At 32.4% G+C, this 26,427-nt stretch overlaps 1 pseudogene; it reads right to left on the reverse strand.

Moving 5' to 3' along the window:
• LOC126719838 (benzaldehyde dehydrogenase, mitochondrial-like) lies at positions 1 to 25,746 on the reverse strand (annotated as a pseudogene).
• Between the last annotated feature and the right edge of the window lie 681 nt (positions 25,747 to 26,427).

Genomic DNA, 26,427 nt, shown 5'->3' on the forward strand with positions numbered 1-26,427 from the left:
CTACTCCTTCATTTTCTTCTTCAAATTGGGAATGGGGTGCAAGTCAGTAGTAGAAAGAGGAGGAGGGGGAAGAGTAGGAAGGGGCTGAGACTTTAAGGTCTCCTTAGAGGATGACCCCTTATTCCTCCTTGCAAGGAGATCCTTCAAGCATTTCCTCGGGTTAAGTGCCATCTCTTCTTCTTCCACCTCGGAGCTATCATCTATTTTTGCAACTACAAAGCCTAGGGTGTGAACACCTGAAGTCTTGTCAAACTCGTCCTCTGGGTCCGATATGTGGATGATAGGATCTCCCTGCTCCTCCCTCTCTTCCTCGAGTTGGAATTGGTCTATTTCTTCCTTGAGTGATAAGCGTGAGGAAGTAGTCTCTTCCCTCGGAGCCACTACTTCAGGGAGAACAAGTTGGGGAGGCAGCTCAACTGGCACAACATCTTCTCAGGCAAGGAACCCAGGTACAGAAACGTCTATCCTGTGGAGCTGAGGGTCGCCTGCCCTGATTGCGTGGCCCACGTCCTGGAAAGTGTCCTATAGTGGCTCGAAGTCTAGAATGAGGTGGACCGCTCTCAGCTGCATGTCCTCACTCATAAACACCTCGGACTTTAGGACTCTGTTGAGGTCTGGGACGTTGACCAAATTAAGGCTAGGCGCTACGTGTCTTTTATCTACAAAAAACAGCTGAGGAGAAAAATCACAGTCAGATTGATAAAATCCATCATAAAAAAGAAATGAAGTGTTAAAGGGAAGAATAGCAAAACTAAAAACCTAAATCCTGTGCCAAGGGATCTAACCCTAGAGCACCTCACCTGGCTCTCCCTCCCGAGTTAGGCAGTGAAGACTGTCATGCCATTCCCCAGAAGTGATTAGGTAGTTGTCTTTCATGCCTTTATTGGACTTGGGAAGATACGATACAAGCCTAACGATTGAGGACCTCTACTTAAGGTAATACCCTGAGTCAGCAAGCAAATGGCATTCGTACATATATACGACATCGTGCCAGGTGAGTCTCAGACCCATTTGCTTATTGAGAGCATTGATGCTACCTAAGACTCTAAACAGGTTAGGTGCGCATTGGTGAGGTCACAACCTATGGGCAATCAAATAATCTTTGGTTACCCTACCTATGGGAAGCGTTATTCCTTCTTCTATAAAGGCGGTCATGGGAATGACGACCTCCCCTTCATTTCTATGTGTGAGCACTTGGTCTGGAGCACAATATCATAGGGAAACTCCTTAGGGAATGTGATACTTGGCCTTAAAGCCCTTCATACTGGCAGGGGAATCTACAAGCTTGAATCTACTCATCTAAGCAAGCTAAGGGGAAGTAAGGGAAATGTTTTTGAAAAGGAACTGAAGATTAGAAGGTCGAGGAGGTTGGCCGAGAAGAAAAGAACTTAAGAATGTAAAGACTTACGAAAATAAAAACAGGTGATACTTCAGGAACTTCTTGAGAGTTGGGAGATTTGGGAAGTCTTGAAAGTTTGAGAGTTTGAGAGGTCTTAAGAGTTTACAGATTTGTGAAGTAAAGAAAAAAGTAAACCCACCAAGCGCCTTATATAGGAGGCAGAATTAAGTGGGAGTTATCCCGCTCAAAATTCAAGGAGAAATGCTAGCCATAGGATCTACATCTCACCATAAGATGCAGGGAACAAAGCGCCGCCTGGAGCATTTAATGAGACATCGCGGGCTCCGAAGTGTTAGGAACAGTTACAGGACACGCAAAGCAACATTCTCAAGTGTGGAAATCAAAGAAACATATGGGATTAATTATCCAAAGTCAAAACCCCATTTTTTCTCCTCTGACTGGAAGGAAAAAACCGGAGTTTTAAGGGGCTATTGTAGGGATGAGGGGCCCAAGAATATATGTTAGGCCTTGGGCCTTGTTCGAGGACACTAGACAAATAAACAGTAATGAAGATGTAAGACTCAGGACTCCATGAGCAAGCTACGAATGAGAAGGCTGGGGAAGGTAAGCTGAGGAGGAGTATCTCCTCGGCTAAACGCAGCAGAGGTCAGAAAGTGTGTTCTGTCATCCAGGGTGACATTCCAGGAAATTCTATTGATAAAGATATGCGTTATGAACGTACAGGACAAATGAGAGTTGAGAAATAAGGAAGTGATAAGGAAGTGATACCTGAACAATAGTTTTCAGCCTTACAACTACTCCCCAGAGACTTCAGGAAGGTACTGATGTGACAAAGATCAACACCAACAATCTAATCTACATGTGGAGGGCAGAGATGAAAGGAAAATGACAGTATAAAATAGAAGGGAGGCCCTAAGAGAGGGGGATCGGAGAATTGAAAGAGAAATACTGTAGTAACAAGAACTGTACTTGTAATCAACTTTAATTATATACAAGAACTGATCTCCTTGCATTGTGCCGATGACGATTTTCTTAGATAAAACCAGTTTATTTTTACTTTATTGTCATTTGGATCCACTATAATCGTTACTCAACTCATTAGAGCCTAGTTTTCTAACCCACTCTCTACAAATTCATTGTATTAGGCTCTTTGGGCCTAAATCCTTTTAACTTTTGGGCTTGGGACTCAAACAGCGTCCTTACAATATTTATTTCGGAATATTTGTGAGGTGGACATGGGCGACTCCACATTGGAGATAGGGTTGACACAAGACCACTTTGACTTGGAAAAAAATAATTATTATATATAAATTTTAAAAATTTTATAATTTTTTACCTTAAAAAAATTCTGACACCCTAAATTTTTTTAGGTCCAACATAATTAAACTTAGAACAAAATTTGGAAACAAATATGGTTATAGACTAAAGTCACAACTTCACTTAACATTTTTTTTTTGTTGGATGTGAATTTTGACAAATCCACCGTTGAATTATATACTTTTTCTTATATCCTCTATGCTTGCAAAATTTCAATAAAATCAAAGATCAATAGTTATGTTATCAATCAAATGTTTAAATTTCAAGTTTTTATAGTCTAATATTATACATAAAAATAAAGTTTATGGATTGAATAATAAATAATATCCGATTGACATGAAATTTGACACGTGTTTTAAAAAATACAAAGAACATGTAATTCAACGGTTAGATTTTCAAAATATATAATTATGTTAATTTGTTTAGTGAGTGTTGTAGCATTAGGTTACAACTAAGTTTGTAACCAAACTTAGTCCTTAACCTTTAGTTCCCTTAACAATATATTAGACCCTTACAACAAAAATGAAAAGCATAAGAAAATTTTTATTGAACTGAAATTCTGAAAAAGATGTAGTTTGCAGCATTGATGATGAGAATATCATGCAATGATTTCAAAAAAAAAAAAAAACCGAAGGCAATTATAAGATTTTATGTATTTACGTGTGGCTTTTTTTTTTTTTTTTTTTTTTTTGTCAATATGCATGTAAAACTCTTTATATATATATATATATATATATATTAAATTTTGTATAATTTAAGTTTCATAAAAATTCCTAGAATCACCACCGGTAATAAACTCAATAAATTTGTAGGACAGACAGTAAATCCATAAATCTCATGTTTCCTCCATTAGACTATCTAGATATCACTGTGACGGGAAATCTTATTCATTTCTCCAAGTTGCTTCAATAAATATATACATGGTCTATTGAACAAGCAATAGCTTATTTTCTCCCCTTTTTTATATGATCAAGTCACATGAGAAATAATAAGGATTTTAATATTACCACTTAGTCCCATGAAAGTGGGTCTAACATGATTGAAAGCAGATCCTAGTCCTACCAATCTGGCACAATAATTGAGACAAAATAAAATAAAATAAAAATAAAAATAAGCTATTGCACGTAGTCCATTGAATAATAAGCAAAATAATTGCCCTTTGTTCATATGATCACATGGATAATAATTAGGATTATTTATATTATCACTTCGTCCCACGAAACTAATGAAAGTTGGGACAAATATGATTTAAACCAAATCCTTCAATATAACCTGTAAAATCTTCATTATTTAAATTCAATCTTATCATCTTCATTATTTATTATTTTTTTTATAACAGTTACTTACAGCCTTACAGGCCTAGTTGAGATCCTATGAAAGATTTAATGCACCTAAACATAAATTTCTCCATCTTGATAAGTCAATGATAACAAAACCCTCCCTTGATATGTTTGAACCTCTCATCTTTTCTATCAAAAAGAAAAAAGAAAAAAGAAAATCTCTGATCTTCAAATAAAATTATTAAGATTCACAAATTTAACGAGCTAAAAGAAATATAGAAAAAGCACCCCAAAACAGGTAAATTTAATATTTTCACAGTACCCTTTTCAACAAATTATCTCTTATCTCTTATATATAAAAGCCGCTATGCCTGCTACAGTGCTTTGGCACTGTACACTCAGTGTGTTTGTACTGTGCAAGCACTGTAGCGGCTACAGTAATTTTTGGTTTCGTGAGCACCATACCGTACTGTAGCTACAGTACCTAAAGATTTTTTTTTCCAGAGTAATCCGTTTTTTTTTTTTTTTCTCCTTTTCTTTTAAATATTTATATAAACTGATATATATATATATATATATATATATTTTTTGTTATACTAACACAATATATTTTATATATAAAAGCCACTATAACTGCTACAGTATTTTGATACTGTACACTTAGTGTGTTTGTACTGTGCAAGCACTGTAGCGGCTACACTAATTTTTGGTTTCGTGAGCACCATGCGGTACTGTAGTTACAGTGCCAATAGATACTGTAGCTACAGTACCTAAAGCCTTTTTTTTTTCAGAGTAATCCGTTTTTTTTTTTTTTTTTTTCATTTTCTTTTAAATATTTATGTAAACTGATATATATATATATATATAGTTATACTAACACAACAAATTTCACAATATTTTTACAATTATTGACGTGTCAATTTCTTACAAATCGAAATAAAATAATAAAATATAAGATTGTAACTAACTACAACTAAAAATAAATGTTTTGAAAAAATATTACAAAATTTATTGTGCAGTGATTTTACTTTATTCAACTGATATTATAGCTACAGTACTTTGGTACGGTATACTCAGTGTGTTTGTATTGTGTAAATACTGTAGCGGCTACAGTAATTTTTGGTTTCGTGAGCACCATGCGGTACTGTAGCTACAGTGCCAGTAGGTACTGTAGCTACAGTACCTAAAGCCTTTTTATTTTCAGAGTAATCCCTTTTTTTTTTTTTTTTCCTCCTTTTCTTTTATTTTCTTTTAAATATTTATGTAAACTGATATATATATATATATATATTGTTATACTAACACAACAAATTTCACAATATTTTTACAATTATTGAGTATCAATTTCTTACAAGTTGAAATAAAATAATAAAATATGAGACTGTGATCAACCACAACTAAAAATAAATGTTTTAAGAAAATATTACAACACTTATTGTTATTACAATATTTTCACAATTGTTGAGATCTCAGTTTTTTATAGATCAAATAAAAAAATGCTAAATTCACAACATTTTAACATTAATTCTTACAATGCCTAAAGTTTTTTTTTTTTTTTAGTTATCGATTTGTGTTTTTTTTGTTTTTCCTTTTAAATATTTATGTAAGCTGGCATATCTATTTCTATTAACTATATAAATAGAGCCAAAGGTTCATGAATAGTGTTTTTTTGGTTTATTCAATTAGTGATGTGCACTTTTTGTTTTGTTTTCTTTTTTTCCTTTTTTTTTTTTTTTTCTTTTTTCCTTCAAGTATGCCAGTTAGTTTAAGCTTTATTTTTGTTTTTGTTTTTGTTTTTTGTTTTTTTTTAAGATCTTTATATGTTTACTTTGTACTTGCAATGTAAGTTTACATTGTAAATACACAAAAGTGGTTAATATTATACACATTTACACAAAAAATGGTAAATATTGTATAAATTTAATTTGCCAATTTTTTTGTGTCTACAATATAAATTTACATTGTAATTAAGTACAATGTATACATAGAGATATTGTGAAAATGTTGTGACGCATGTGTCAATTCCTTATGGGTCAAAATAAAATAAGATAAAATAATAAAATATCATACGGAGATCTAGCACAACTAAAAATGTCGTGACATATTGTTGTTATTACAATATATTTACAACTAATTATGTGTAAGTTATAGGTCAAAATAAAATAATAAAATATTAAATTGGGATCCGTAATGGTCTTATACAAATGAGATTAACTTTTTATAACATAATTATCAAAATTTTTAAAATTAATGTCTCTTTTTATTTTGTGATACAAATAAAATTTAAAATTGGTCATAATCACTATTTTTTTTTTTTCCCCATGGCTAGCACGTGCCTTGCACGTGCTGCCTTAACTAGTGACTAATAAAAAGGTATATATTGCTCTTTTTTCATCATTGTTTCCTTGACCTAATGGGAAGAGATAACCAAACAAAACAGATCAGAGGCACACAAGAAATTAGGGATAGTAAATATTTCCTACTTTGCATGATCCATCCTACCATGCCTCACTCTAAAAAGGTGATTGGGGGAGGGGGGACGAGTTTGGCTCGCTCAGCCTTGTCTTATACTATCTCGAATATATATATATATATATATATATATATATATATATATTTAAAGTACATTTTTTACACATTTTATTTACAATATTTTGTTTTACATATTCTTTTACTATCCTCTAAAATACTGAACTTTTTTTTTTTTTTTTTCTCTTAGCATCCTCATGATTGTCCCTCCCTTTTTTCTTTCATCTCTATCTAATTAATGTCGAAACCAACTCATTAGGGAAGAAAATATAACTCAAGCCTACTCCAACTCACCCTGTTCTTGCCCTGAAGACGGATGCAACACACTTGATATGACCTTAACTCACCTCGTTGTCATCCTTACAAATAATAATTCATGGTTTTGACATCAACAAAAATGAGTTGTAATATATATATATATATATATATATATGTTAAACTTGATGAGATCAATCTCAATGCTGGTGATGCAGTGGCAATTCTAGGAATTTTGTTTAGGGTGTTCCTTAAGAAGCATAAATTACACAATCTTATTTCTTTTTAGCCTTTAGATAATTAGGTTTGATTCAATGTTATTAATTCCATTCCGCAATGGCTGGAAAATACCGTGCCGGTAAACAAACCGGAATAGTAACCCACCCTATTCTACTTAGGAAAATTTTTTGGGTCATTCCGATTTATTTCGAGTGTTTCGAGGTTAGTGGCGAAGCCAGGAAGTTTTCCTAGGGGGCAAATTAACTATAAAAAAAATTATTGAATTAAAAAAAATTCAAGACCCAATAAATTTTTTTATTTTATGAATTAATATTTTAGCTTAATAATGTTGTGTCCTACATTTTTTTTTATTGTATAAAACTCATTTATAATTTAACCACTCAAGCCAAAATATAAATGCAAACAACAGTACATTGTAATAACTAATTATATATAACGATATTTTATAATCTTATATATTATTATATAACAGAAACTCAAAAATATTATAATATATTATATAATTAAAGTGAAAGACAGAAATCCACACTTGTCAAATTTACAGTCACAAAAATGTCATTCTCACACTCAGACACAGTATTTTGAAGTGTTGTACAGCAATAACACAGCACACAGAGTTATACAAAACACATAGTTATAGAAAAAAACGAAAGAAAGAAAAATAAGGTAACAAACACACAACAAGAGAGCGAGATAAAAAATGAGAAAGATACCAGTGATTCATAGAAGGGCGACTGGCGGTGTGGAGGACTGTCATGGAGAGGCAGCGTGATGGGGGCATTATACTCCCAGTAAATGTAAGAGGAGATTTGTTTTGCTCTTTTGTTTATTTATTAGTATTATTTTTTTCATTGGTGATTTGGAATTTGACGGAGAAGAATGGGGTTTTTTGTTAGTATTTGGAGGGTGGGTTGAGGAATGAACGGGTTTGCTGGGCTTGCACAGATTAGTCTTATACCGATCAGTTTTTTTTTTGGAAAATCCATGGGTTTCTGTTTTCAGTATATTGGGTTTTTTTTTTTTTTTTTCTTCGGTGGGCTTGACTATTACAATTTTTTTTTTTTTTAAGATTTTAGTTCAAAAATTTTTTTGGGCTTTTTTTAAAATTTTTTTTATTTGAGGATGTTCCTGATTTTGATTTTGATTAAGGGTGTTCCTAATTTTTTTTAAAGGATAAACAAATAAAAAAAATTTAATTATTATTATTATTATATATATATATATATATATATATTTTTTTTTTCATGTCAGTGTGTTCCTGGGAACACCCTGACATGAACTTGGCGTCGCCACTGTGGTGATGCTAGGACTGCTGCTAGTGCTATGGAAGATAGGTCCAGAATTGATACTAGTGCAGTGAAAGGCAAGACCACGATCCCAAGGGCAGAACATGAGGTAATGGACATGAGCTATTGCTGCCCCATGGCTGCTTGGGGAGATAAGGCTCTGATATAAATTCTTGTAATCATAGATAGTTGTAGTATAAGCTTGTAACCACTTTTCCCTACAAAAGTGGAAATTAGTTTTTCTTTAATTTTATTAGATAGCTCTTGTATATAAATAGCTAGGCGATTGTATTTTATTCAATTGTGTGGTTGTATTGCTCAGTTTTCTTCAATAAAACACAGTTTTATTTAGAGAGGGCCTTCACTTTTTACAATATATATATATATATATATATATATATATAAAGAGAAAATTCTCCTTTCACACCAACAAGGTAATAATCCTACCAATGGAGTTAATCTCCAACTAAAGCTTCAATTGTTTCCCATTAAAAAAAAAAAAAAAAAAAAAAAAAAAAAAAAAAAAAAAGCTTCAATTGTTTCAACGTAAAATGTTTTGTTTAATAAATTGAAGGAGATAAAAAGCAGAAGCATGTGTTACATTTTTTTTTTTTTTTTGCCGAGAAGAAGCATGTGTTTGTTACTATTTTGCTTGAAAAGTTTATTTATTTAATGTTTATTATAGAGATTATAGCAATGTAGAATTAAATGGCTATGGATAAATAGATAAGATAGTATATTAATGATAAAAGTTTGGATTGTAAACAAGCCAAGTCAAATATTAAATGTTCATATTTGTTCATTTTAGTTTTATTTTGAATGCGAGCTGAGCTCGATCTTATTGCCAAGCATTCATACTTGCTACATAATGTAAACATGGACACCATAATATCGTAATAATATCAAAATTCTGAATCAAGTTGTCATTTCAGGGACCTTTTTTAATAGGTAAGTAAGAATTTGAAACCTTTGATATCAGTTCCTTTAATAAATGATCTTTATCATTAATTCAAGATATCAATTGATTTATTTTTGACATATACAATACTCAAATCCTGTTATCTTGAATAAAAAAGCCTATATCAAGCTGAACAATTAAAAAAAAAAGAATTTATTTTCCATGCTACGTTGACCGCCAGAAATTAAAATAAGTAATTCTAAGTTTTGCCCTGCGCCTGCATTGTCCACTTCACCAACCTCCAGAAATTTCAAAACTTTATAGTGCTACACAATGGGGGTTGATCTTTACTGTAATATTAACGGATCTGAAATTTTAGATGACTTGGGTATTGGTCTTACCGGTAAGATTGATTCATATAATCTTTGGATAAAATATTTTCCTATCGAAGGGGAAATTATGGGACAAGGAATTGAGTAAGATCTGTTAGAATAAAATACATGGGTCCAGGCTTGGAGGTGACGAAATGGGCAGCCTCGGCTTGAAGAGAAAGCCATCGTCTGAGGTGTTGTGGAGTGGTGGTTGTGGTGAAGAAGCTCATGTTTCGGCCATGGAGGCTTGCTGATTCGTGGGTATCGAAGCCTTAGAGAGAGTGAGATCAAGATAGAGAAACCAAGAGATAGATATATAGAAAGTGGAGTTTGGTTTGGACTTCGGAGAAAAGGTCGACATGGAGACCTCATGGTGAGTCTAGATCTGAAGTTAGGGAGAAGATATGGAGACGTAGAGAGAAAGTGTTAGGGGTTTTAGTGTTTTACCCGTGAACATATATATATATATATATATATATATTTTTTTTTTTTTAATCTGAAGTGGCGGTACAGTAAATTGTTGATGTGGCATGAAAAATTATTTTTTAACACATTAGTTTTTATTTATTTTTTATTTATTTTTTAAAATAAAAAAGATAAAGGAAAAGACTAAATTGACACTACATTGAAAATGTTAGGGACTAAATTGAGATATGATGTAAAAGATATGATCTACTCTGTAAGCTTATTTTAAATAACCTAGGGCCCGTTTGGTAAAGGAGTTTGAATAATATTGTTTGTATTTTTTTAAAATACGTGTGGGTAAAAAAATATGTGAAAATGTGTGTAATATTATTTAAAAATTGAAAACATATTGCTAAAATGCTTTATCAAATGGGCCCTAATCTCTTGACTTCCATCCATCTAGGTGACTTCACTAACCTTATTTCAAGTTTTTTTTGTAGGTTTCGAAGGACTACAGAGTTGAGATTTTCATTCTCACATCTTGGTAATTGTGGAATCGAAGGAATGCTGTCCGTCGAAGCCGCCCAACTCATCCTTTGGACCATATCCTCTCAATTGCAAGTGGTATGCTCTAGGACTTCCTCAATGCTCAAGTTGTCATGCTCGTTGCAGTTCAGATTCCCATCTCGCATCAATAGCGCCCACCTGACCATCCTCAGTTCAAAGCAAATTTCGACGGTGCTGTTTTCAATAGCATCAATGTGGCTGGAATTGGAGTGGTTGTTCAAGATTTTAGAGGTGATGTTGTTGGTGCTCTCTCTATGCGTATTCCACTCCCTTAAATTGTTGTAGAAGTGGAGATCCTTGCGTGTCGATGTGCTGTCCAATTTGTATGTGAGATTGGCATCCATGAAGTAACTTTTGAAGGTGATTTAGCGCTCGTAATTCGAGCTCTCAATCTGGAAAGGCTGACCAGTCTGTGTATGGGCATATTATTGATGATGTTCTCCAACAAGCTTCCCAGTTGCATTTATTTGATTTTTGTCATGTTAATTGGACCTGTAATAAAGTTGCTGATGCTTTGGCTAAAAGAATCTAAAGCTGGTTTAATTTTTCAAGTTTGGCTAGAAGACATTCCTGGGGATTTAGGGCCCATTTGGTTTAAAGATAGCTCAGTTTTCAAAACTTATAACTCAAACCCAGAACTCATAACTCCCTACTCAAACCTCACCTCACTCAAAAACTACAAAACACCTATTTGGACTCACAACTCGATTACATATCTCTACAACTTTTTGCCAAATCCGTGGACCCCACCCACTGACACTACCCAATGTTGCCTACTGTTGCTACCCGTGTCTCTCCATCTCTATCTCAGCAACCATCAACAAAACCCATTCATCAATCATCGATAAAATCAAAACCCATTCATTAAAATAAAAATAAAACCCATCAATAGAACCCATCAACCATCAACAAAACTCATTCATCAACCATTGACAAAATCAAGACCCATTCATCAAAATAAAAATAAAACCCATCAACAAAACCCAGTCACGACAATAGCGCCTGTTTTGTCAGTCACGACAACAAAATCAAAACCCGGCATTGGCGATCATGGGTCTTGGTGTTTCGAGGCTCTCGCTTTGCCTTTCTTCGGCAAAGACCGCGGCTGAGAGAGGCTCTCGTGGTTTTCCTTTTCTGGGTCATTGGCTAGTGGCGGCGGAACTGGGCTGAACTAGAGAAAGGAAGAAAGAAAGAACCAAACAAAGAACCAGAGAAAGGAAGAAAGAAAGAAAAAACAGAGAAAGAAAGATAAACCAGAGAAAGAAAGAAAAGAAAAAAGTGGGAGAAGAAAGAGAGAGAAAAAAGTTAGAGAGAGGTAATAAGACAACACATATGGGCCCCACAGAGTCCGAATATTTACAACAATACCACTGAGTTTCATATCTCAGTTTTTGAAAACACCATTTAGCTGTTTCCTATTTCCATCACTCTAACTCAAATTTTTTGAGTTTTGAGTGATGGTATCAAGACAAACAAAAAAATTTGTGTGGATCCCACATGTTATGAGAACTTAGCTATGAGTTTTGAGTGATATGGTCCAAAATTGCTCTAAACCAAACAAGCCTTTAGACTCTTGGTTATTGCTGATGTTGTTTAAGTTTTTGGTTTTTGAATAAAGCCCTGTCTGGACTTCTAATAAGCCAGTTTCTAAAAAGAACCTTTGTAATTTAGCCTTCATTTAAATATTATTATTTTTATTATTTCTCTCACTTTTCAAAACACCAATTTTTTGTTATCACAATTAACAAAACACAAGAAACAATAAAGAAATTAAATAGGGAATAAATATAGGGAACATCGTTAGAAACACCCCCCCCCCCTCCCCCAAACAAAAAAAAAGGGAAGAGATAGGTAGTTTGATGCTGACTATTTTTTAGTTTGATTTTTCTATTGGAAAAAGTTAACCGTTGACATTAGTTTAAGAAATATTTGGAGAAAATTTTTATGAACAAATAAAAAAGTAATTGATTTTCTTAATAATTTTTATATTTTCTATAAAAGTGATATCAAAACTTTTCAAAAATTGTCTATTAACAAATATCACCACTCCGCTTAATAAGGCCACAGAGAGAGAAATAATGCACCCTTAAATAGTACAATTTATATTATATATATAGACTGCTGCACAATTTATTCACTTATTGACACATCCAACAAAATAAAGAAATTCAATCCATGAAGTCAATCACAAAAAAAAAAAAAAAAAAAAAGAAAGATTTTATCATAGTCATCATTCATCCATAGCCTTCAATTTTGATCCTGTCTTCTTTGTTATTTGCAAACACCGAACACCGAGAAAGAAAATTGAATTTAGAGCCATGCTGGATTCATACCATCATATCCTTTCTATCTGCCATGACCACTCATCTTGTACCCACCTAAAGGAAGTGCAGCATCAAATACATCATAGCAGTTCACCCAAACCGTCCCAGCTTTTAATGCACGTGTTAAAGTGTTAATAGTGTCTATGTTCTGCGAAAAGATCCCAGCAGCAAGCCCATAGTGCGTGGCATTCGATCTTCGAATCACCTCGTCAAGGTCCCTAAAATTAAATATTATAAATATAAAGGTGCATTCAGTACCACGTTGTTTAAAATTTTAAATCACTTAACAGACCCTGTAAATGTAAAAAGGATTCGATTCTCACTCGAATTTGAAGATTGTCTGCACTGGACCGAATATCTCATCCTTTGCTATCAACATGTCATCCTTGTATAAATTAACAGTTAGTTGCCTTTCATAAACCATATTATTTCAAAATCTTCATGGTACAAAGATGGTACGTATAACTAAAAGTTACCTGAACATTTGAGAATACTGTGGGCTTAATGTAATAGCCCTTGTTGCCATGTCTTTCTCCCCCGCTTTCAAGGGTCGCTCCACATTCAACACCAGATTTTATGTATTTCAGGATTTTGTCAAATTGCTCCGTGTCAATCTGATTCATTTGAGTAAGCAACATTTAGTATCAGTGTATCACTAAAAATAGCAAACCAATTTTACACTTGTAGTAAATAGAAGCAGCAAGAGAAATAACTGATATTGTCCAGGATTTTGTGAAGCATAACATGTAAAAAGTAAAAGTTGTAAATGCAGATGAAGCTTCTCAAACAACTTTCAACAATTTTGTAAGATCAGTGTCAAGCATACGTAAATGCAACATTAAAAATTAATTTACGAGGAATTGTTGTCGATTACCTGAGGACCTTGTTCAATGCCCTCCTTGAATGGATCACCAATAGAATGCTTCATAGCGTATTGCTTTGCTTTCTCTACAAACTCATCATATATACGTTAATGTACAAATGTACGAGATCCAGCACAGCAGCATTGTCCCTGCAGATTGGAAAAAATCATGATCAATAGAATGAATTTAACTTCCTTAAGACCCATCATAGTGTTGGAACAATTTTATAGACAAACCTGATTAAAGAACAAAGCCATGTGTGCAAGCTCGACAGCCTTATCTACATCAGCATCCTCACATACAATAAAGGGTGATTTCCCTCCAAGTTCCAAGGTTACTGACTTTAGATTGCTTTTTGTTGCCAAATCAAGAACAATTTTTCCTGTCTCTGTTGATCCAGTGAAAGCAAGCTGTGCATAGAAATTACTGAGAGTTTAGGTGGCATTCAAGCAAAGACCAGTATATACAATATGAGAATTAGTCCTGGATTGTTATTATTCCCCCTAATCATTTCAAAATTTGACGGAATACCAAAGAAATGTCACAATTGATTGCTAAGCACCATTACAAGAATTTTTTATCTTTCTTGAGAGGCAAATTAAATCTTATAAGAATGCAATATTAAAAATCTTATACCCAAGGATTCAGCTGAAGACCATGCCTCATGAAGTGGAGGTCACTGGTTCGACTCTTCTCCTTTTAACTCCTTAAGACCAATAAATCACTTGAACCAAAAGAAATATTTAGACTGCCTTATCCACATCCATATGACTGGCAATAGCTGCACCAGCAGTTGGACCATAACCAGGGATCACATTTAGAGCACCTGGAGGAAGTCCAGCCTGTAAGAAAGATCATATGATCAGAATAAAAAGAGCAGCTTATGTGCTGAAAAGATGAGTTCAGACATAAAACCTTAAATGTAAACGCATAAGACATAAAACCTTTATGTACAAAGAACAAAAGTTTCGTTCATGATCTACCTCATACAGTAGTTTTGATACAAAGAGAGAAGTCAATGGTGTCTGCTCAGCTGGTTTTAATACAACAGTGCAGCCACATGCTAATGCAGGCCCGACCTTAAAACAATACATGATGAGAGGAAAATTCCATGGAATAATTGAACCCACAACACCAATAGGTTCATGCAAGGTTTGCATATGGAATGGTCCATCGGCTGGAACTGTGAGACCATGGAGCTTATCCGCCCACCCTGAAAGTTTCACATATAGAAATCTTAGAAAACTTATAAAAATCGGCAAAATGTAACGAACGCTCAAAATATATAATGCAGAAGATGAACTATATCTATAGATTTACCAGCATAGTATCGTATTTGGCGCGCCACCATTGGTACTTCAACTTTAGCAACCTGTTCGTAAGGCTTTCCACTATCCCAAGCCTCAAGGCTCAAGTGCCACAAGTTCTTCATTGTGCTGTTCAATCAAATCAGCAAAGCGGAAGAGTACCTTTTGCCTTTCCTGGACATATTTAAAAAAAATAATAATAAAATAAAGAAAACAAATCAATTGTATAGTTTGTAGACACTGATGTTTACGTTCTACATCAAATTAAAAGTGAAAAATAGGTAGAACAATAAGTAATAGTTACATAAGCAGTCATCCTTGGCCATGGTCCTTCATCAAATGCCATGCGAGCTGCAGCAACTGCTCAATTTACATCTTCAACATCACCTTCAGCAACATTGGCAATCACTTCCCCTGTCCTCGGATCCAATGTCTGAAAAGTTTTCCCTGAGGCCAAATGTAGCCATAGCGTAAATATTAGCATGTATCAGAATAACAATATAAAGCTTCTGAGGTACCACGTTACTCAAAAATTGAGGTTAAAAATATAGTGATGTATAGCATGATTTTATTTTATTTGCAATAAAATTAGTAAATTATACATGTGTTCAATTGGTTTTTATTTTTTATTTTATTTTATTTTATTTTTTGAGTTGGCAAGCTTAAGTCCAAACTCATCTACATTACCTGATGCTGCATCGACAAATTTCCCATCAATCAAAAGTTGGGTATATTTTTCTGTAACCGATGGCTTAACTGGAACCTCATCAGCAGCATCAGTGCTATTTTTAGCCATTGTTTTGCTCAAGTTAGGGGTGGTCCTACCTGAAGGAAATACCATACGATCAACAAAAGTGCATTATTACAAAACCCAAAACCAAGGAACATTAGAACATTTCTAAATTCCCAAGTTCATTTATTTTTTATTTTTAAATTTGATTGATTTATTTTATTTGTTTGCCATAAGCCTTGTAGCTTAACTCACACATATCCTGGTATTTTTAATGTCGACCTCCAAATTTAAATAAGAAAAAGTTTAGTTACAAAATTAGTTGTAACTTAAGGTTACAATCTTATTTAATAAATTAAACATTATTATATATTTTGAAAATCCAACCGTTGAATTATATGTTTTTTATGCTCTTAATATACATATCAAATTTTGTGTCAATCAGATATTATTTACTATATGATCTATAAGCTTATATTTTACATATAATAATTTAAATTACAAAAATTTGTAATTTAAACAATTTATTGATGACATAGCTATTAATCTTTAATTTTCTAGAAATTTTGCAAGTATGTAGGATATAAAAAGAAGATGTAATCCAATGATGGATTTGTCAAAATTCATCTCCAATAAAAAGATAAACAAAATTTAGCTACAAAATTTGTTGTAACCTAAAACTACAACCTTACTCAATATCTTTTTATTAGAGGTGAATTTTGGCAAATCTACCATTAGATTACATCTTCTTCTTATATGCTCCATACTTGCAAAATTTTTAGAAAATTAAAGATTAATATCTATGTTATCAATAAATTGTTTAAATTGTAAGTTTTTGTAACTTAAAATTATGCATAAAATATAATCTTATAGATCATATAGTAAATAATATCCGATTGTCACAAAATTTAACATATGTATTAAGAGCGTAAAGAACATGCAATCTAACCGTTAGGTTTTCAAAATATGTAATAATGTTAAAGATATTAAGTATAATGTTAAAGATATTAAGTAAGGTTGTAGTTTTAGGTTATAACCAATTTTATAACTAAACTTTGTCCTAAAAAGATATTGAGTAAGATTGTAGCCTATGCCTATAAGAAATTTTGTAGCTAAACTTTGTCCATTTAAATATTGCTCCCAACTATTGAATATTATATATATATATATATATATATATATATATTTTGATTTCTTTATATTCTTTCAAGTTTTTTGGATGCATTCGAATGGATTTAGAAAACTTGATTCTCTAAAATCATACAACATTACACCCAGTACAAAACATGATTCAATGTACTTGACTATTTGGACTATTAGGACCATTACTATTCTAGGAATCCATCCAAGAAACCTAGTGAGGGCATTTAGCATGTATATTTGTATAATGTGTCATTTTCAATCGTGAAAAAAGTTAATGGATGTCATATGGACATTGGTTTAAAAAATATTTTTAGAAACATTTTATAGGAAAAGAAAAAAGTAACAAACTTTTTTTACAACTTTTTAAATTTCTCATAAAAAAAAACATTTATAAAATAGTCCATTAACAAATGCCTAAAGACATCTGGTAATCATATTGTTTCAATATACAATCAAGAACATAAAAAAGTAGATGAAGGGAAGTAGTTGATGTTTACAATGAACCAATTAGAGGAAAAAATTGTGCCAATGTTAGCTGTGACATCAAAACATAGAATATCACTATCAAACAACAACCAAACGAATCCAAAAAAAGAAAAAGTTTGAGGTATGGTTTATGTCTAGAAAACAAAGCAGCTGAAGAAGAAGAGAAAGAATGAGAGAGCAGAGAAGAGTTCATCAGAGCCACAATAAGACACTCACACTTGTTTCTTTGTGTGTGTGATAGTTTGAAACTAAACTCAGACTACGTATTATATATACATAAGAGTTGGGTACCAATCAATGGTTCTCATTGTTTTAACAATGCGTGGATAAATGGAGTATGCATCACATCATAACTAGTGCGTTTTGGATAAGATTAGATTTATGGATAATTGTCCCATTCCTATTCCTATCCAAATTATGATGATTGATGAATGTAAAATATTTTAGTAACTTCTAATTTAGAGCTTCGACTTATTAGAACGGTTTTTATATGCTAAGAATAGGCAATCAAATCATTTTGGTAATGTCTCGATTTAATTTAAAAAAATAAAAAAATTAATAGTGACTTATCAGTTATCGCCTATTATCTTCTCAAAAAAAAAAAAAAAATCACCAATTATACTGAAAAATTATTCACTCTTAGGAGATAGTTTTCCATTAAATGCAAAGACAATTTTGGTAATTGAATTAACTGGTCTTGATGCAAGTTTAAAAGTTAATAATTTGTAAGGAAATTGAAATGGATTGTTCACTACAAGAATTTTGGTCTTTTGCGACCAATGTTTTAGCGACGACCAAAAAGTCGTCACTATTAAGCATACATTAGCGACGAAAATATATGGTCATCGCTAATAAGTGTATTGTAGCGACGACACTAAGGTAGTCGCGAATAAGTCATCGCTAACGCCATGGAGGGAATTTTATTTACTTTTGGAAAAATGGAGGGAAACTTTTAGCAATGACAATAAATTTTGTTGTGACTACATTTATGTCGCTAAAATAAGGTGTATTTTAATGACAACATCTATCATCGCTAATAATAATCTTTAGTGACGACCTTATATTTCGTCACAAATATGTGGCCAAAAATATATAGTAAATATATTATATATATGCGTTATTTATCAGTGATGACACATTGGTGGTCGCTATTAGAATGCTATTAGTGATGACATAACATGTCGTCGCAAATATATCTACCTAAATATAATGGAGGGTAAAATTTTCACTCTCAAAAAGTGGTGGGAATTATTGGAGGGAAGCAGATTTTATATTAGCAATGAATTAGGTCGTCGCTATAAGGGATCTTTTAATGAAGACAAAGATTGTCGTCACTAGTATGTAGCGAAAACAATTTTGATATAATATGATTTTTATTTTTTTATCAAATCCTCCAAATGCTTCTTAAAATATTAAAAATGACATAAATTCCTTTAAAATGTTTGAAATGATTAAAATACCGTTAACCTCGTCCAAATTACCAAAATACCCCTAAACTTATATAATGACCAAAATAAACTTGCAGCCTCTAAAGTAATTTAAAACTTTCAAATCCGTTTAAAAAAAAGAAAAAAAAAGAAAATATGAGGCAACGGAGGGCTTGTTGCTTCAATATACTCTCAAATCATAATGTTACCCATTTGAAACTTGAAATCGATAAAATAATAAAAATTGAGAACGTTCTAATTCCACTCAAAATACTGACTAATTCTTATAGTTATCAAAATGTGAATCGTATCGGGAATCAATTTTTGATTTTTCTGTATCATGTGTCATAAGAAAGGTATTAGTCAATATTTACCAAACTAATAAATTCATTATAAATATATGAAAGGTATATTCATTATAAATTCACAATATATTCAACTAATAACCAATTCAATCATCAATTATGTAATGATATTTACCAAAAGTAAGTAAATAAATCAAATTAAAATATATTTATAACATACATATTCAAATTAATTAAAATCAAAAGTAATAATACGTGATATATGAGCCAAAATAATAAATTTTTTTATCATTTTGCCTAATCAATTTTATCGAAGTCAATGTTAACAAGATGTTCATCATCTTTCAAAATTATTTATTTATTAACATTTTCTAACAACTACTCCAATACCCAATAATCCACTGAAAACCTTCCTACTAAACCTAATTTCACAAAGTCTAGTGGTCTCGAGATCATCTATTAAGTTTGATCGGGTTTGATCAACTTTAACTAAACTTTAACTGTGCCTTTCTCTAAATCTAACAGTTTGATTGTGACCATAATTTACTAAATTAACATTTCATTACACTCTTCAAGTCCAATGGTTAGATTTCAAATTTAAGTATGGTGTGCGATGGATATGTGTTGTGTATCTATATGGCTATGTTCTCTTAATTTGACCATTGAATTGGTCTCAAATTTCACCAACACTAATATGTCACCATACCCTTCAATCCTAATGATCAAGATTTGAATATAAATTTCACCAAGTCCAATGGTCAAAGGACCATGTATTAAGTTTAATTGGGTTTGACCAACTTTAACTAAACTTTGACCGCTTCTTTCTCTAAATCCAGCCGTTTAATTGTGAATATAATTTACTAGAATTAACATTTCATTACAATCTTCAAATCCAATGGTTAGATTTCAAATCTAAGGATGATGCGTGATGGATATATGTTGTGTACCTGTATGACTATGTTCTCTCAATTTGACTATCAAATTGTTCTCAAATTTCACCAACACCAATATGTCACCATACTATTCAATTCTAATGATCAAGTTTTGAATATGAATCTCACCAAGTCCAGTGGTCTCGGGACCATCTATTAAGTTTGACCGGGTTTGACCAACTTTAACTAAACTTTGACCGCATATTTTTTTAAATCCAACTGTTTGATTGTGATCATAATTTACTAGAATTAACATTTCATTGCACTTTTCGAATCCAACAATTAGATTTGAAATCTAAGGATGGCGCGTGATGGACATGTGGTGTGTATCTGTATAGCTATGTTCTCTCAATTTGACTATCTAATTGTTCTCAAATTTCACCAATTCAATATGTCACCATACTCTTCAATATCAATGATCAAGATTCGAATATGAATTTCAATAAGTCCAGTTGTCTCAAGATCATCTATTAAGTTTGAATGGATTTGACCAACTTTAACTAAATTTTGACCGCACATTTCTCTAAATTCAACCGTTTGATTGTGACCATAATTTACTAGAATTAACCTTTCATTGCACTCTTCGAATCCAACAGTTAGATTTGAAATCTAAGGATGACGCGTCAATCTGACCATCTAATTGTTCTCAAATTTCACCAATTCAATATGTTACCATACTCTTCAATCTCAATGATCAAGATTCGAATATGGATTTCAATAAGTCTAGTTGTCTCAGGACCATCTATTAAGTTTGAACGGGTTTGACCAACTTTAACTAAATTTTGACCGCACATTTTTCTAAATTCAACCGTTTGATTGTGACCATAATTTACTAGAATTAACCTTTCATTGCACTCTTCGAATCCAACAGTTAGATTTGAAATCTAAGGATGGCGCGTGATGGATATATGTTGTGTACATGTATGACTATGTTCTCTCAATCTGACTATTAAATTGTTCTCAAATTTCACCAATACCAATATGTCACTATACTATTCAATCCTAATGATCAATATTCGAATATGAATTTCACCAGATCTAGTGGTCTTGAGACCATCTAATAAGTTTGACCGGGTTTTACCAACTTTAATTAAATTTTGACCGCACATTTCTCTAAATCCAACCGTTTGATTGTGACCATAATTTACTATAATTAATCTTTCATTGCACTTTTCGAATCCAACGGTTAAATTTCAAATCTAAGAATGGCACGTGATGGATATATATTGTGTACGTGTATGACTATGTTCTCTCAATCTGACCATCCAATTGTTTTCAAATTTCATCAACACCAATATGTCATCATACTCTTCAATCCTAATGATCAAGATTCGAATATAAATTTCACCAAGTCCAGTGGTCTCGGGACCATCTATTAAGTTTGATCGGGTTTGACAAACTTTAACTAAATTTTGACCACGCCTTTCTCTAAATCCTACCGTTTAATTGTGACCATAATTTACTAGAATTAACCTTTCATTGCACTCTTCAAATCTAACGGTTAGATTTCAAATCTGAGGATGGCACGTGATGGACATATGTTGTGTACCTGTATAGCTATGTTCTCTCAATCTGATGATCTAATTATTCTCAAATTTCACCAAACCAATGTCATCATAATTTTCAATCCCAATGATCAAAATTTGAATATGAATATCACCAAGTCTAGTGGTCTCGGAACCATCTATTAAGTTTGACCGGGTTTGACCAACTTTAACTAAACTTTGACCGCAAATTTCTCTCAATCTAACCGTTTGATTGTGACCATAATTTACTAGAATGAACCTTTAATTGCACTTTTTGAATCCAACGATTAGATTTCAAATCTAAAGATGCCGCGTGATGGACATGTGTTGTGTACTATATGGCTATGTTTTCTCAATCTGATCATTCAATTGTTCTTAAATTTCACCAATACCAATATGTCACCCTACTCTTCAATCCTAATGATCAAGATTTGAATATGAATTTTACCAAGTGTAGTGGTTTCGAGACCATCTATTAAGTTTGACCGGGTTTGAACAACTTTAACTAAACTTTGACCGCACATTTCTCAAAATCCAACCGTTTGATTGTGACCATAATTTACTAGAATGAACCTTTCATTGCACTCTTCGAATCCAATGGTTAGATTTCAAATCTAAGGATAGTGCGTGATGGACATATGTTGTGTACTTGTATAGCTATGTTGTATCCAATGTTATGAATACTATTTAGGATCCCTTTTCGATTTGTCCAATGAATTGAAATATTTTAATACCGACCAATTTCAATGTACTGTTTCAAGACGTTTCGGATTTCAAAATATATAAAACTATTTACTTTTAAAAACATATTACTTTTTTTTTTTTTTTTTTTGATAAGAAAACATATTACTTATATATATATATATATATACTAGTTTTGAAGCACGTGCTAGCTAGTAAAATGATTTTACAATTATGGGTATAAATAAAATTTATTTATAGTTATTTAATTATTGGACTGCCTAGAAATTATACAATTAAATGTTTCAAAATATTCAGATATCAATATTTTAGCCTTGTTCCGTTACTTTTCTCGTAAATGCTATTTTTTATATTTTACTGCCAAAGATCACATACGTAAAAAAAAAAAAAAAAAAAAAAAGTAGTATTTGTTATATAAAGTAGATAATATAATTTTTTATGCTATATTTTATGTCAAAATCTAAATACAAGAATTTCTTTTTATATAAATTAACTATAATAATAACGTAAATCATATTAGACTTTATACAAAAAAAATCTTCAATATCACAAGTGTAGTTTATAAAGATGAGTATATATTGTGTACAAAAAGAGGTCTAAAAAAACAAATGTATCCATATCTACACCTTAGATCTACAAAAGGGAAGACAAATTGATACATAATTGAGTAATAATTATGTCTCTATCTGGCTTTCATGATTTTCAATTTTTTTTTTTTTTTTTTTTTTTTTTTTTTCTGATTTCTAGTGAAGTTTTCAAACACATATATATATATATCAATTTACTTGTCACAGTAGCTTGTATTCATTTACTTTCATTTTGCACATCAAAGATGGAAATAATATTAAATCTATTGTGCGTTTCTCCATAAACGTCATAACTTGCAGATTTGAGATGAATAATGAACTTTTGGTCAAAAGAAAGCCTTGCAATGTTTTCTAAATTTTTTATTCTATCGTACCATTAGAGCAATAATGTGAGAATTTCATATATTTTCAAACGTATTCAAAACAAGAGATTTATGAACTATTAAACTATATCTTCATAAGTTTAATAAATAAATAAATAAATAGAATTTTATAAGTGTGCTTGTATTATACCTCAGTGGTTGCTAGCAAAAGACAAAACAAACCCTTTCGGCCTGCTTGTATATAAAGGGTAAAAAAGTCAAGAAGGTGCTGGACAAAGTCAGTAAAAAAAAAAAAACAAAAAAAAATGCTGAAACAATAAACAAATAGCAAACAAGCTACTCGACAAAAGAACTATTTACATGTGCATTCGCTCTTTTTAATATAGGTAAAAGATATCTATTACTTTTAAAAACATAAGTGTTATATTTATAAAACTTTGTATTTTAAAATTAATCTAATCAAATCAATTAAACTACTATTATTTTAATTAAAATATTATTAAAATACTAATTATTCTTTTAATGTAGCAAACTGGCAAACGAAGGCTAGGCACACTGCACAATGTCAAACGACTCAAACCATTCCTATTTCCAACATTTTATTACTCCCTCCGTCCCACTTTGTTTGTCCTGTTTGAAAAGTCAAACTTTTTAAGGGAACATCATTTATTATCTTGTCTATCTTTTAAAAATGTATAAGTTTCCAAAACTACCCTTAAATAAATTTATCAAAAATTTGAATTATTAATAAAATAGGGGTATAATAGGAACATTAATAAATTAATGACTTTTATTTTTAGAAATAGGACAATATTTTGGGACATCCTAAAATGGAATAGAGGACAAACAAAGTGGGATGGAGGGAGTATATTTTACTTACTTTTCATTTTTTTTTTTATCTCTTGTTTTTTCTCAGTCCCTCATATCTTCATTTTTGTCTGACACCTTTATTTATGTCCGTCACCACATCTTTTCATCTTTATCTACACATTGACTTAGACACGCAACTTTGATTTTTCATCATGCCTTCCAAGATTTTAAAGTTTTTCTACAGCATGGCGAGCACGCCCTTTCTTTTTTTTTTTTAGGAGTCTACAGCACGCCTTTGTAGTAGTTAGTATTAATATTATGAATATTGTTTCGATTATTTCGGTTTGCTATTAAAACAAAATATTTTGATATAAATCTATTTGGATATATCATTGCATACCATCTCAGAGTTTTACTATTTTATAAATTTATATATATATATATATATATACATTTTGGTAAAAGTTCAAGGCCACACAATTTGTTAAAAATATTTATAAATTATAAAAGTTTTTTAATATTTTTGATTCTTAAGTTTTAGTTAAAATCTTAATTTTTTTATAAATTCATTATACATTTATATTAAAAATACAAACCTTTTTTAGATGGCACATGATAATAAATTTTATTTTTTATTAAGATTAAAATTATAAATTTATTTAAATATTTGATATTATTTTGATGTAACGTATTTAAAGTAATAAAAAAAAGAAAAGATGTCAGACATAAGTAAAATATAACATTATTTTATTCAAAACAAATTAATAAAGAGGTTTCATGAGATACTTTGGGTCAAGCACATCAAAAAGGACAAAACTAATGTTATGTTGGATATAAATATTAAAAAAGTGTACATGTGAGCAGCTAACTATCCAGGCAAAACAAAAAAAAAAAATTCAGCAAAAAAGTGAGCAGGTTGCCTGAGCATTCAATGGGGGCAGTGTCCTTGAGACGTCCTATCATCATCTCAATTCCAAGGTTCTGACTTTTTATGTAAAAGAAAAAAATAGTAGCTACATAAGTGAGTAATAGTAGCTATAGGCTAGTAATACAGCTGGGAAGTATTATGGTTTATATTCTCAAGGAAATATTTGAGCTCCCACGTCTCATCTTTGCTCCCCAAGTCTGTAAATTTCAAGATTCAAGCATTATAGTTTATGTTCATTCATTACCTATCTTCTTCTTCATTTTGCTGCCTAAGTCTGTAAGAGCATCAGCAGTGGGAAGGCTATATGCCAAATATTAGGAAGATTTGGCATTCAAGTCCCAAAACTACTCAACAATGGAAAGGCTATATGCCATATGCCAATGTCAAATTTGGGATTTAGCTACAGTACCATCTCAAATGTAAGATGGTACTGTAGCTGAATGTTATAAAAAAAAATAATTTTTTAATAATCTCATTTCTCTCTCTTCAGCCATTTATCCCAGGAAATTTCTCTCTCCTCTCTCATTTTTTCAGTTTCTTTTCTCTCTCTTTCTTCCTGCTCTTTCTTCCTGCTCTCTCTTCTTCAACGGAATGGGGGCAACGGCGTGAGGCTCGATATCATCTTCGCCGACTGACTCGCTCTCTCCCTCGGCCCTAATGATGGCGGCGCGCCTCTCCTGCTCCGCCTTCGCCACCACAAACTTCGACCTCTCCGCCTCTTGCTGCGCCACCTGCTTCTGCTCCACGGCGCGCGAGAGATCCGCGCCGTACGACAGGTGCGTGATCGCCACGTGATCGAGCACGATGTTGAAGTTCCTGGTGCGCTCGGTGAGCCAGGTCTCCATGAGCGCCGAGACCTGCGGGCGCTCGATGAGGAGCTGATCGACGTTGAACTGAGCCACGACGGCCTTCAAGACCTCGTTGCCGATCGAAGGGAGGACCTTCTCGTCGTACTTGAGACTTAAGGTTTGGACGATCTGAGGGAGGCGCGTGACCTCAGGGCGCGAGAGGACGTGGAGGGTTAGGTTGATTTTGATTTTGGATTTTGATTTTGGTTTTGATTTTGATTTGGCTGTGCTGTGTTTCCATTGGTTTGATTTTTTTTTTTTTGTGGGTTCATGGTGGTGGAGTTGGGGGTTGCCGTGGATTGGTTTGATTTTGATTTTGATTTTGTGGGTTGCCGTGCTTGCCGGAGTTTGTGGCTGGGGTTTCAAGCAACAGTTTGGGTATGTTCTAGTAGCAGGTGGTTGTGATTTGGGTCTTGAGTTTTGGGTTTTTGTTTTTATTTGGAACTTGGATCGTCTTCTCTGAGTTCTGGATTGGTTTTTTTTTTTTTTTTTTTTTTTTTTTTTTTTTTTTTTGTTGCTGCTGTGATCGGTGCTTAAAGGAATTGGTATGATTTTTTTTTTTTGGTGGGTTCATGGTGGTGGAGCTGGGGGTGCCATGGTTTGGTTTGATTTTGATTTTGATTGTGGGTTGCCGTGGTTGCCGGAGTTTGTGGCCGGGGTTTCAAGCAACAGTTTGGG

This window comes from Quercus robur, chromosome 3 (genome assembly GCF_932294415.1).
Source record: "Quercus robur chromosome 3, dhQueRobu3.1, whole genome shotgun sequence".
Taxonomy (NCBI): Eukaryota; Viridiplantae; Streptophyta; class Magnoliopsida; order Fagales; family Fagaceae; genus Quercus; species Quercus robur.